General features: G+C 41.4%; 1 pseudogene; it reads right to left on the bottom strand.

The window, feature by feature from the left end:
- Positions 1 to 2,194: 2,194 nt before the first annotated feature.
- LOC121320149 lies at positions 2,195 to 8,081 on the bottom strand (annotated as a pseudogene).
- Between the last annotated feature and the right edge of the window lie 1,930 nt (positions 8,082 to 10,011).

Raw genomic sequence — 10,011 nt, 5'->3', positions numbered from 1 at the left:
GTCAATGGGCACCGTGCGCACCGTAGTACCGAAGTAGCACGGACTGAGTCTCACGCACCGTGGTATTAAAAAACACCGGGGCTGCTGTGCACGGTGCCTACCCTGACCGCGTGATCACACACCTGACCGAGGGGGTCACTGAGGGGAGAGGGCCTATCGGCAGCTTTGATAGAAAGAGTTCAGTAACACCTACCAATAGGCAGGAGTATATCCCTTAATTATGTTTTGGTGGCCATCTTTGAATTGAAAGGGAACTGTATTCAGCTTCAACTACATCTGGAAAATGCTCTTTGTACAGTATTGTAGTTTTGGTGTTCAACTTGGATCTTTTGTTAGGGAAAGTACTACTGTAGTAACAGTACCCGGCTACAGTTTAAAGTTGTCACTGTTACATTTCTTTTTTGTACAGTGTTTCTGAATAAGACTACAGTTAGGCTACAGTACAGTAGCTAGTAGGATGTTACTTAGCAATCCTATGTAATTGCATGAAAAGAGCCAATGTAATGGCAGATAATTTATGAATAATTAATGCTGTACTTTAAATAGAAATGTGTGATTATTTCATTGATTTCAGAAAGAAAAAATAAATAAAAACATCAAGGTAATACAGTAACGTCTGTTTTTTGCTGCAGATTTACTATGGAAATAGCACTAAATGTCCACACCATGGGGCAGTTTACATAATTTGTTTAATTCGATTTTTGCACACCTCAAACTATTTGTATGGTCCTCAGAGATTTGAATTAAGCAGAGTTCACTGTACATACATCCAGCTCTTAGTGAAGTGGTTAGTTGTACAAGTCAAGATGCATTCTGCCTCATTACTGAAGATTAACCCAGAAAAGAGTTTAATTGGTATAGTTTGAAGAATACCTATTTTGGTATTATCTTCTTTAATTGTTGTGACCAGAACAATGTAAGATGTGATAGCATGATATTGATGCTCAAACCTAAGTCTGTTGTGGCACCAAGACACAGGATAAAATACAAATACATTTCAAAGCTGCTGGTGTTGCAGTGGTAGTAATATACGTTCCTAAATTAACTACAGAAATATATAGGAAATAAAAAAGGTATGATTTGTTATATATTTTGGTTTCTTGAGTGGTACATTTTCTTGAGCAGCCCCCCATCCTATGCAACCTCTGGAAATTGGCCCTCCATCACCAGAACTCTGGGAACCCCTGGTTTAAACAATCACTCAGTGCTGTTGTTTTTTTTGTTTGGTGCAATGATTTTCAAAACAGGTGGACACATGCACAAAGAGGCACAAGAAACAGTGTTTCAATAGAAATTAAAATATTTATTAATGGAGCAGAGATTACAAAAACCTGGAGCTTAATCTGGTTCAGCCACGTGAACCCAAAACAGCGCGATCTGACCAAGTCCACAATTCTAAAAGAAAGGGCTCTGGTATAGAAAGTTAAAAGACCTTAACCCTACTTGCATGAGCGCCTAAATAAGCAACATTGATACATATTGTAAAGAGATCCTGGCATTCCTCCTCTACCTGGTTAATTCCAGACCTGTTTAATATCATAGTTTGCTCTCTAGTATTCTCTATTGTTTTTTTTTGCTCACTGATGTCTCGCAGATGGTGTGAAGCAACCCTTTAATATATGTTTTCAAAAAACTGAAGCGTCTAAAAATAAGCATCTAAACCTACATGTGATTGTGACTGCAATCCAGTGTCATGTGATTGTGACTGCAATCCAGTGTCATGTGATTGTGACTGCAATCCAGTGTCATGTGAGCATAAAGGAAAAAAATGTGTCTCTTTGTTCTGTTAGCAGTATTTGCAATGCAGTGCAGGTCACCTCTTATCTGTTGTAAAACTTGCAATTCTTTACAAACTAAACCATTCAGAGCTACATGTTACATTGCATCTAGGAAATCTAGGACATGTGACCTGACCTGTATTGCATAAATTATTAGGTAAAAATCTAAACGGCTGGTGCCACACAAATGAATCAGGCATGTGATGGGCTGCCCATGTTCACAAGTTACAGGGGTGTGTTAAGTGTGATGGGGATTTGAGGGAAAGCCCAAGAGCAGAAGTCATAGGGGTGTGTTAAATGTGATGGGGATTTGAGGGAAAGCCCAAGAGCAGAAGTCATAGGGGTGTGTTAAATGTGATGGGCGCTCCATGGTTTTGTCAAACTCATAATTACTGTCATGGCTGATGGGCAAAACAATTCTAGGTAGATGGAGAAATATTTGGGCAAAAGTAATAATGCAGTGAACAGGATTATCAGTGCTGGTATCATACAGATACACCACTTTACTCAATCTCTATCACTGACAGGGAGGCTGATCAGCGGGGCTCCGTTTTTACCATCTGTGTTCAGATCAGGACTGAAGAATAGATAGAGCTTCTCAGTGAAGGTGTCAGTGAAAGTGTAGATGTGAGATCTAGTCTTCACATTGTAAAAGGAGAGCTGCCCTTCATCATAATTCAGATACACCCCCAGCTTCCGGGGCTTCACACTCAGGGGGAGGGAGATAGAGGGGTCAGCAAGAGCCTCATACTCTCCATCCCTCAGCCACACAGTCCAGTAACCATTCTTAGGACTCAGTGCAATCTCCCCCTTTCTGTTGAAGGACTCTCTAGCCACTCTCAAATCCCATGCATTTTTCTCCCCCACCTCTACCTGCCAGTAATGTCTCCCTGAGGTGAAGCTCTGCCTGCCCAGGACATTGACAGCATGATCAAATCTCTGTGGATTGTCATGGAGATCCTGTCATGTGTCTCCATTGCTCACTTGTTTCCCGTCCTCAGACAGGATGAGATAGGGGTTTGCTGTATCAGGGTCCAGAATCACATCAGCTGTGGAGAAGAGAGGAGACAATAATCATGATCCCTGAGAAATATAAACCCTCCCACTAGCCCTGTGATTGAATGTTAAAACAGCTTTACATTGTGTTCTGATTGATTTTCACACACTGCTCAAAGCCTCATTTCCAGACACTGGCTGGTGTGAGTCCACTGCTTTATTCTAGTAGAATATTCTAATGCAGAGAGTCAGTCTGAGTTTCAGGTGAATAATAAGAGAGAGTATTGTTTGACATTCTAGTTATTTGGTTCAGTAAAAAAAATGAAATGTATTAATGAATACATTTCAATACGGCTCTGCTCGCGAGCCACCTAGAAAGAGTTGCGCGGGGGCATTCTTCATCCCCTCAGTGGGCCCAAACCACTTACGCTTCCTGACGCCATCACAGAGCCCCTCTGGGGAGATCCAGCTAGACGGGTGAAAAGTCCCAGCAGGCGTGGGATATTATGGACATAAAAGCTCAGATAAGTTACATCATGGAGCTTTTGGAGAGGCAGGCCCCACCAGCTGCGGCCGTGGACCCCCATGTGGCGAACCCCCCATCTTCTACGCTGGTCACAATCTCTATGCCACCCCCTGACCCCTCCGGGGAAGTACAGGGTGAGCGGATCGACTGGGGGAGGGGGGGAGTCCGCGTTCCCTCCGGATATGGAGGTTGAGGTGGAGCCTGAATTCCAGGCTGATACGGCCCCTAGTTCCGAGCCTGCCTCGGTTACTAGTGTGCCATCACTGGCAGGCGCGGGGTGTCGTAACTGCAGGTCCCCTGGACAGCACAAACAGAGCCACACTGTTCCGTCTTTCGACCGCATGACATGGCTCCACTCCCAGCATTCCCCGATTTCATGGAGGAGGAGCATTCCTCTTGGACCCACCCAGCTACAGTGCTGGCGCAATTGAGACATGCTTCTCCTCTGGCCTCGGTGGAAGGGGCGGAGAAGCTGGGCCTGGCCGGGTTTCACCCTGTGGACTCCACCATTGGAGCCTTGGTGCTTCTTACAAATATATTCAAAATTATGTATTTTGTGAAATATATGAAAACTGCAATCTTTATAATATTGTTGATATATATGAAAACTGCAATTTTTGTAATATTGTTGATGTGAATTTGGAAACACTTTATTGAAACAGTAGAATAAAGTAATCTTAAACTTTGTGAATCAATGTGTCAAGTTAAGTTTCTTTTGAACACTACAGTCAACACTTCAATCAAATTATAATAGTTAGATATATATATATATATATATATATAATACTATATATATATAATATTATAATGATATATATAGGTATATAAATACCTATCTTTTATATAACACCGTTAAAAAATATATTTTAAAATATACATTTTTTCATAGTGGATTTAACAATTAAACACCCATCTGATAGAACATACTGTAGCCGAATGGTTTGATTGTTTTAGACTACACATGGGGGCGCATGAAAAAAACAAAGACACGTGTTACCAAAATAAACATGGCCGTATGATGATGTACAGCAGCTCTAAAACGAATGGTTTTATAATCTCTTACATGTCAGATTTCTATTCATTTTTTAAGCATTTGATTCTGTGTACGCACTGGGGGTCCTATTTTAAGTGACTTGGTGACTGTGATATTTCAGTCACATTCATCATCTATTGGGAACTGAAGTGTTGGTGGTATAGTGTTGAGCATATGTACCTTCTATGCAGTTGACCTGGGTTCGATTCCCAGCCAATGCAACTATTCTTTAATGTCCCCCTTTTTTCTTTTAAGATTGGAATAACGCGTAATACATTCCCCAACTACTTTGACTTACGCCTGCAATTTATTTCTTTGTTCAAACTGGTGAATAGTTTTAAAAGCATCACTTTTAGAGTTTCACTGTTTGTTAATGCTCTGTGAAGTGTAACTAGTCAGTATAGTACAATAAGCCTCATTAAACGGATTGTTTTAGACTACACATGAGTGCACAAAAAAACAAAACACGGGCTGCCTGAAGTGCAGCCCTTGAACTGTCTCAACAAACGTTTAGCTCTAAAACGTGTACATTGAAAGTCTATTGCCATCTTTAACACAATCACCTGTGTTCCAATAGTGGTTAATCCACAGGGTGATCAATAAAGTAACCGTGGCTTTTATCAGATATTAACAAGACGTTTTCAGGATTCACGCATATTCTGAAAAATATGAATATATTTCAGTTTCTATTTATTTTGTTTTTTTATTTATTTACAAATTATACTCCATAGGAAACACCATCATAGAATCCGATGCCTTTACAAATGTGTTTCGAGACTCAGGTTTTCTCCCAAATGTGCTTCTCAACAAATGGTTTTGCTTACTTCTATTTTTTATTCTTTTCACAGTAAGACCAAAAGGGAAACACCCAGGAAATAGGTAAACACTACTACCGGCTGCCTGAAAGTGCAGCGCTTGAACTGTCTCAACAAATTTTAGCTCTAAAACGTGTCCATTGAAAGTCTATTACCATCTTTAACACAATCATCTGTGTTCCAATAGCGGTTAATCAACATGGTGATCAATAAAATGACTGCTGGCTTTGTTCACATATTAACAAGACGTTTCCAGGATTCACGCATATTCTGAACAAGCACATTAAAATATGGTAGTGGAAGGAAGTGAAATAACAGGTTTATTGGCTCTGGTCTTGTATCGTCGATCTGATTACTGTCCTTAAGAAAGTGGCATTAATAAAAACATAATTATGTAAGGTTACCAATGCGCAAAAACACAGCATATTTAAATCCTCCCACATGAATTTAAAATACTTACTGACAGTTAGGGCCCTTTCCCAATGTAACACTCTGCTTTGTTTGACCACCACCGATGGGTTGGACGTGTGGTAAACCATGATACTATTGTTTCCACTTTCTTTAATACTATCAAATGTACTTGCTGTGACAGCTCTAGTGGCCTAATGGATAAGGCATTGGCCTTCTAAGCCAGGGATTGTGGGTTTGAGTCCCATCTGGGGTGAAATGTTGTTAAAAAAAAATGTAATTATTATATTCCTTTCTAGGCATGTAATATTTTGCAGATCTTGTTATCTGCGATGTCCGCTCACGCTAGACTCAGCCTGTCCGAGTGCTGTGGCAGCAGCCATGATGAAGCAGGTCCGTTTTTCAGTTGAAATAAATATCTACTTTGTTTTTGTGTACGGTTGTTTTGAAAAGTGAAATAGCTACGTGTTTTTTAAATGAAGATGTATTCATTATTATGAACGTTGACAGAAAGGCTATTGTATTTACATTTTCCCACGTGTGATTGCCTTGTACATATCTGACAGAGTTTCAACAAAGGCAATTGACTTCGGTTCATTATTTAGCCTATACTGCCATCTACAGCATTACTGCGGGTGTGGTTTATTTAAAGAAGAAAAGTCATGGCCCGTACAGGGATCAAACCCACATCCTTGGCATTATTAGCACCACACTCTAACCAACTGAGCCAAACTTTTCTCATGTTAAACTGAATAATGACACATTCAAAGTAATGCAAAAACATAATTAGAGGCATTCAAATTACCACATATTCGGTGGAAGTTTTAAGAAATAAATTAACAAAACAGATTTTTCAGAGTGTGATTCGAACCCACACCTCCAGAAAGACTGCAATCTAAACACAGCCAGCCCCTTAGACTGCTCAGCCATCCTGACTCACACAGATGTGCTTTCTAAATACTGCAGTGCACTCCTGAACCTGCAATGCCTGACGCTGCAGTAAATCACCTGGGGGTGCGTGACTTATTCTTTATCGGGTTATATTAAGGAGGGCGACCTGTTTCGTCGCTTTCTGTTTGGGATCACAAAGACACTACTCTTACAGAAAGATAATATACGGCAAACAGAGTGATCTCTACACAGTTAGAAACAAATCCGAACAGTCTGTTAGCAAATTAATCAAAAAACCACAAAGGCATTGCATAAATGTTACAGATATATTTCAGACAGTACAGTTGTATCATAATTGAGTATATTTCTAAACAATCCGCTAGTAACAGACATCATCTCAAAGGGATATCATTTATTTTAAGCTCTTATGAAAGACAAGTATGCTTGCGCATTATATCACAGAAAACATGATAATCCTAGCTCTTCGCTTAATCCAGTGCTCCTCAAAGTCATGCCCGCGAAGCCAGGCCATCGTGTCCGCGGCAGCTGTTCTTAAATGATGGGTCGTGAACACATTTCTGGCGGGTCGTAGCGTGGGAAAATAAAGAAAGCTTTAAACACGTTTTCCAACAAAAGCACCACACGTCTATTGTCAGCACTGCTCACTTATGCTGTGCTTGTACCTCGTACGCAACATTTATTTTTTATTTTTTGAATGGCTTTAGCGATACAATCAACCAATTGAATAGCTGCATTGTCTCTGCGGTAGCCCAATCATGAGTTAGCTCGGTGGGACATAAACTATGTTTGTTTCGGTGCAGGTACTGACTATAAGTTTAACCAATAGGAGAGTCAAATATCTGGTGAGTTTTACGCAGCTGTCCAATCATAAGCAAGCAGATGATGTTCACGGTATTCTGCATGAAAATTGAATGTGAGTGAGTAGCCAATGGGAAAGTAAAAGATATGACAGCTGTCCAATCATTCACTGAGTTTCGCCGACTGTTATTGAGAAAAAATAATACATTTCAGTGTTTAGAATTTCATTTTCTATCTCCATTTTAATACATTTCAGTGTTTAGAATTTCCTGAAATTGTGCGCAAGGTGGTATTTAGCTGCACGTCAATTAGTTTTGTGTGGAATGAACGCGCCCAGACAGGAGCACAATTCTCGGCTGAGGAATAACACAGAGCAAGTGCTGATGTTTTCAATGTCTGGGCACTGGCACCCCAGCTTGAACCAGCCAGTTTACAGAGTAGATTGTTTCTGGCACTGACCTTTGCTGCCATTTTTTTCAGGTGATCATGGTAGGTTATTGATCTGTCAAGAGTCTGAGACAGACTGAGGTACACCGGTGTCGGGTCATGTTGGATGCGTTGCCCATTTAAGATGATGTTGATCTCACGTTTGGCATTTACATTGTGGAGGTGAAAGACTCTGTAGATTGTCTTGGTTGAGCTTGGCTGCAGTCGCCATTGTTTAAAGTATACCGCCATGCCCTCCAGGTCCTTGTTCAGAACACCTCGACCTCCATGAATGAACCACTTTGAGACCCGATGTAGGTGTGTACCCGATCATTGATGTAGACGTTGGTGACAGCACAGAGCCTTGTGGGAGTCCATTCACCTGGCATCTCCATGAGCTGTAGCTGTCACCCATGTGAACTCTGAAACGTCGGTCTTGGAGGAAGAGTTCAATAGTCTCCACTACCCATCTTGGAGACACTCTGGAGAGTTTTAACAGGAGGCCCGCATGCCAGACCGTGTCATATGTAGCGGTGAGATCAAGGAAAACAGTTCCTGTTTTCAGGTTTCTCTGGAAGCCATTTTCGACATATGTTGTCAGAGCGAGAACTTGATCTCAGGTGCTGCGTTCTCGCTTGAAACCTGCCTGCTCAACTATGAAGGTTTGTTCCAGTCCCGGACTGATTCTTTGCTGGATCAAACGCTCCAGTAGCTTGAAACACACCGAAAGTAGCGAAATTGGTCGATAGCTTGCAGCACTGAGGGGATCCTTGCCAAGCTTTAGAATGGCAATGATCTTCGCCTGTCGCCAAGTGCGCGGCATACTCTTCTCTGATCACATCACAGAAACTTGAAGAAGAAACTGGAATGGCGTCAGAACGCACATACATTGCAAGGCCATATTTTGGGTCTGGAGTTGACAGGATGAGGTTGAAGCCTCTGATTGTGTAGCGTCCTGCTTTCTGGAATGATACATACTATGTACACAGAGTAATTACGTGTCTACAATACCAGTTGGTAGTACTGCATACCGTTCCCTCGGCTACTCTCAAACAACAACGACCACTTCTCCTGGAGTTGCTACTCACTTCTGTAGCTTGCTCGGCGCCAGAGTCTACCGAACTCTCAGTTCAGGGCCGTGCAAACCCCAGGGTCCACGGACCGTGGACTGCCCACGTGCTGACTTTCAGGTGCCCAACGGGGAATCGAAGCTTTCTCAAAGTCTGGTTCCGGAGTCGACCCATGACTGTCCACCGTACTGCACACACCTAGGTAACGGTGGGACGGAGCAAGCCCTTCACATATATATATATATATATATATATATATATATAATATATATATATATATATATATATATATATATATATATATATACACACATAGTACTATGCAAAAGTTTTAGTCAGGTGTTAAAAAATGCTGTAAAGTAAGAATGCTTTCAAAAATAGACATGTTAATAGATTATATTTATCAATTAACTAAATGCAAAGTGAGTGAACAGAATACAAATCTAAATCAAATCCATATTTGGTGTGACCACCCTTTGCCTTCAAAACAGCATCAATTCTTCTAGGTACACTTGCATAAAGTCAGGGATTTTGTAGGCATATAGTCAGGTGTATGATTAAACAATTATACCAAACTGGTGCTAATGATCATCAATTCAATATGTAGGTTGAAACACAATCATTAACTGAAACAGAAACAGCTGTGTAGGAGGAATAAAACTGGGTGAGGATCAGCCAAACTCAGCTAGCAAGGTGAGGTTGATGAAGACAGTTTACTGTCAAAAATCATACACCATGGCAAGACTGAGCACAGCAACAAGACACAAGGTAGTTAGGCTGCATCAGCAACGTCTCTCCCAGGGAGAAATTTCAAGGCAGACAGGGGTTTCCAGATGTGCTGTCCAAGCTCTTTTGAAGAAACATAAAGAAATGGGCAACGTTGAGGACCATAGATGCAGTGATCGGCCAAGGAAACTTACTGCAGCAGATGAAAGACACATCATGCTTACTTCCCTTTGCAATCAGAAGATGTCCAGCAGTGCCATCAGCTCAGAATTGGTAGAAAACAGTGGGACCCTGGTACACCCATCTACTTTCTGGAGAAGTCTGGTCAGAAGTGGCCTACATGGTAGACTTGTGGCCAAAAAGCCATACCTCCGACGTGGAAACAAGACCAAGCAACTATCCACGAAAACACAGGAACTGGGGTGCAGAAAAATGGCAGCAGGTGCTCTGGACTGATGAGTCAAAATTTGAAATATTTGGCTGAAGCAGAAGGCAGTTTGTTCGCCGAAGGGCTGGAGAGCGG

The sequence above is a fragment of the Polyodon spathula genome, chromosome 8 (genome assembly GCF_017654505.1).
Source record: "Polyodon spathula isolate WHYD16114869_AA chromosome 8, ASM1765450v1, whole genome shotgun sequence".
NCBI lineage: Eukaryota > Metazoa > Chordata > Actinopteri > Acipenseriformes > Polyodontidae > Polyodon > Polyodon spathula.
The sequence above is the reverse complement of the archived record's forward strand: the minus strand, read 5'-3'. Positions and strand labels throughout refer to the sequence as shown.